Below are 4804 nucleotides of genomic sequence, written 5' to 3'. Positions count from 1 at the left end.
CTTGTAATACTTATTTATGAGTAATAAGACCTCTTTTTATAGTAAATGCTTTTACTTTATATATTTTTACTGACTACATTTTCAATGCAGGAATTTTGAAAATAATCAAATTTTATTCTGTTTAAATTTGTGCTTTTACTTAAAAACAGGCACAGAAATTATTTCCACTCTCGTTTCTGTCCTTTAAGTTGAACATTAACTTTGCACAGACTGGAATAGGTACCTTTGCTCTTTCAAAAAGTACAAAAGAAGTACCATTCAGCCCCACTAAATCTCTCTGACAGCTGAAGTTGTTCCCGTGTTACCTGTTTCTGTTGTTGGTGACTTGTTTGACTTTCATCTGGTTGTCTGGCAATAAGTCCCTGCAAAAACTAAAACCTGGCTCTTAAAGTCTGTGATTCTACAGAAGAATCTTCTTTTGTACGCATTGGCTAAACAAACAAAATGTAAGGTGTTATTAGTGAGGCTTAGAGATAACTGACGATAGGTTCTAGTTTCTTTCATATTAGTGGTGTCAAAGTCATTCATGTTCATGCCCCCCCCTCCGCTGGTTCTGGCCTGCAGGCTGTACACTTGACACCTCTGCTTTAGAAACAAAACTGACTTGGTCCTCTGGCAATATCTTCATATTTAAAAGGCATGTATCCTGCTCAGAAAAGGTCATCGGGTTTTCCTGTCCAGACACATGAGACAGCACATTTCTCAAACCTTTAAAAAAAAAGAAAAAGGAAACCCAAAACAACTTTGGACCAGTTTCGCAAATGGTAGAGCCGCTTTAGACCAATAGGTCTCAAATTGTTCTGGCATGCTCTCTTTAGTTAGTTTTGGCGTTTCAGTGATTAAAAAAAATTCAAATGAAAGTTTTAGAGGAATAACTTTCAAATTAATCTTAATTTACTCCAATTTTGTGTGTCTTCTCTTGTCTCTGCACTTTATTGAGACATCTACAGTTCAGTTCATACGTTTGAGGACAGTGAGGCCTTTTTTTTGCCTTTGTACACGACTACAGACTATTTAAATCAAACAATCATCATGTGATTTAAGTGCAGACTTTAAGCTTTAATTCAAGTGACTGAGCAAAAGTTTTCCATCAACTGTTTAGGTGTTACAGACATTTTCAGTGGCTCAGAAATAATTGGATAATTAACTGACAGGCCATTTCGTGTTCAGGTTCCCTGGTTGTTTCATAACAAATGAAGCAGATAAATGAGCTGAAGTTAAATCCAAGTGTTGATCTTGTCAGTGAAAAGTGAAGAATGACATTTTCTGGCTGAAAAAAATGTGGAAAAACTTTAAGAGTTGCTAAATCATCAATCACATTCCTGAAAAGAAGGAATGCACCGGCCAACTCAGCAATATCAAAAGATCTGAAAGACCACGGTAGACTGCTAAAGTGGATGATGACAGAATTATTTCCGTCTTTAAGAAGAACACCTTCATAACGTCCATCCAAGTCAAGGTGTATCTTTTTTTTTTTTTAGATCTACAATCAAGAGACGCCTTCATGTATGGAAATATAGACGGTTTACAACAAGGTGCAAACCACTGGTTACACTCAAGAACAAGGAGGACAGATTACAGGGTGGGCCATTTATATGGATACACTGTAATAAAATGGGAATGGTTGGTTTCATGAGTTATTTACAAGTTTCTCTTTGTTCACAGATGGGTGAACTCGTAGGGTGTCTTGCATTGAAATCTGCTGCAATGACCCGGTTACTGCGTTCACCAGATATCAACACAATTTCGATCCGCTCCTCATGTGTTAACCTCTTCAACATGTCAATGGCTGCGAACAAAGAGAAACGTGTAAATAACTCATGAAAGAATAAAGTTACGTTGAAACCGAGCACACCATTGCTTTTCTTGTGACATTACCAATAAGTTTGATGTATCACATGGCCGTCTTCCTATTGAAAAAACAAAAGTTGTATCCAAGATGGCCGACTTCTAAATGGCCACCATGGTCACCACCCATCTTGAGGTGTTTGCCCCCTCACATATACTAATGTGCCACAAACAGGACTTTAATATCACCAACCATTCCCATTTTATTACGGTGTATCCATATAAATTGCCCACCCTGTAGATTAGACTTTGACAAAAAATATCTGCAGGAACCTGCACGGTTCTGTTCTTCAGAGCGATGAAACTAAGATAAACGTGTACCAGAATGATGAGAAAAGAAATAGATGGAGGGAAACGGCTCATCTGAAGCCAGAGATCTGTCAAACATGATCGACATAGCGTTGTGGCATCGGCATGCATGGCTGCAGGGAACCAGGCTACTAGCGTTTAAGACTAATGCTGAGTGCTTCGCAGTGCTAATGAATAATGACCCAAAGCATACTGCTAAAGAAAAGTAAAGAAGTTGGGCATATTCTTGAATGGCCATGTCAGATAGCTGATCACAATCCAGCAGTGTAGCTTTTTTCAATAAATGCAAAACTGGAGGCAGAGAGACTCACAAACAAGCAGCACCTTCAGCAGAACATCATTAACTGCAAAGGATTTTCATCCACGTAATAAAAACAATTAAAATTCTGCTAGTTTGTTCAATTAATTCTGAACATTTTGAGAAAATGGGGGACTATTTATAAAAAAATACATTTAAAAAAGACTATAATTCCTGAACAATTAATGCTTTACTTTTGTCAAATACCTTAAATTAAAGCTGGAAGCCTGTGCTTCACATACTGATTCTTTGATTTAAAATCCCCTGCAGTGGTGTGCATAGACAAAATTAAAAACAAACAAACAAAAAAACCAAATCTGTGTCACTATCCAAAAACTTAGGGACCAAACTATAGTTTATCTTCTGCTTTATCTTCTGACTTCTCTAGAGGAGACATGGAAACGATTTTTTCCCCCTTTTAATACTGCTTCAGGTTTCTACTTCAACTATTTGCATAAAAAATGTCTGTGTTCTTCTTTTAATGATGAACAATTCAGATAAAAATTGACATGATGTAGCAGCCAAAACTTAGGGAAACGTGCCAACACCAGAGGGCACTCTGCTACAACAACAAACCCTGACTTCGCTGTGTTCAGTGCTTCAGCATGTAACAGGAGAAGCATGAGGAGGACTCAGGAAACAGGATGAAGGTGAATTAGGCTGTCTCCTCTCTGATTGAGCTAAACACCTTCACACTGCTTCTTTTACGGTGTAGAGACTTGTGCTGACAAATACACTGACTCATGCAAGATTATACAAGAAGGTCAATTTCTCTGTGTGTCCGCTGTGGACAAAAGTTTGAGGAGTGCAGTGGAGAGGGTGTGAATGTGTGTGAAAGCGAGAGGGAGGATTTTTTTTATTTTATATAAGTAGATGATGACATTTAATTGGAAAAGTTGCTTCAAATTTCCTCATTTCTGAAGTTCTTACTATTCAGTGCTGGAACTGTGATCTATGAGGAGGGTGGAAAGAACAACAGACTGTATTTTTATACAAGATTTGAGATAATTTTCTTCCTAATGGCGTAACATTTTATTGCCTTAACAAGACACCCACAAGTGTTTTATCTTCTCCCAGCTAGATGAGTAATCCTCTGCTTCACCTACACAACTTTTTTTTTCTTTTCTGTTTTTAATTTCTGAGACAGGATGAAGGCAAGATTTTGTCATTTCTTTAATGAGCCCTGGAGTGTGTTTATCAACCAAAAGGGGGATACACAACTATCTAAAGTTCATCTGTTCCTTTATGAAGCTCCAAATGACAACAACAGATGGCTCATGGCACTGAAGAAAACCCCTACAATTAAACAACCCCCTATGAGAAAGCACTTGGTCATGGTGGGAAGGAAAAACTCCCTTTTAACAGGAAAATATCCGCAAAAGCAGGCTCAGGGAGGGACAGCCATCTGATCCAGCTCTAAGGAAGGTTTTAAGCCTACTCTTAAAAGCAGAGAGGGTGTCTTGTCTCTTGAATCCAAACTGGGAGCTGGATCCTGCCTTTTACTTTTAGAAATTCAAGGAATCACAAGTAAGCGAGCAGTCTGAGAGCAAAGTGCTCTGTTAGAATAATAATGTACTATGAGGTCTTTAAGATATAATAGAGGCTAATTATTCACGACTTTGTATCAATTCAACATTGAGCCAATGAAGAGAAGCCAGTAATGGAGAATTGTGTCCAAAAATGCATAACTAATGGAAAATCACACCCCTATACGAGAGAAAAAGAAGTCCACACATGGGAGAAACAGGAAGCAGACAATGTTTGGCATTCTGGCTTGATAAATGACCTCAGTGTTCAATCAATTAACAAAATAGATGTCGGACTAATCCCTTCAGCAGTGAGATGGTGTAAAATCCTGTGGCACAGTCATGATCCTCAAGTCCCATTTAATCTAATACAGTGCATAATCCTTGAACATAAACTGCATAATAACATGGATGATGGATCTGTTCATGCTACCAGCATTACGGCTGAAGCTCGTTCTTCAGCAGGAAGGGAAAAAATGATGACAAAAGTGAGCCTCTATTTCTGCTTTCCCCATCACTTAGAAGATTAAAAACCCTACACTCCCGCCTCAGGAGGGCCACATCAGACTGGAATCAGATACGAGTCTCTCAAAGGAGAGCTCAGTGACTTTTTAATGGACACTTTCCCCTCTGGGAAAAATGTCTATTACGGGTTGGACACCTTCTCCTCGGATAAAAATGTCTTTAATCACAGGAGAAAAGTACGCAGAGTCAAAGCTGAGAATATGAAGCCTCTTGTCCTGAGGGTGTGCTCTGGATCAATGGCACTGCTTCAAACTGCACTGTTTGTTCATGAAACAACGCTCAATTGCTTTGGAGTGTG

The sequence above is a fragment of the Maylandia zebra genome, linkage group LG5 (genome assembly GCF_041146795.1).
Source record: "Maylandia zebra isolate NMK-2024a linkage group LG5, Mzebra_GT3a, whole genome shotgun sequence".
Lineage (NCBI taxonomy): Eukaryota > Metazoa > Chordata > Actinopteri > Cichliformes > Cichlidae > Maylandia > Maylandia zebra.
This window is presented reverse-complemented; position numbering follows the sequence as displayed.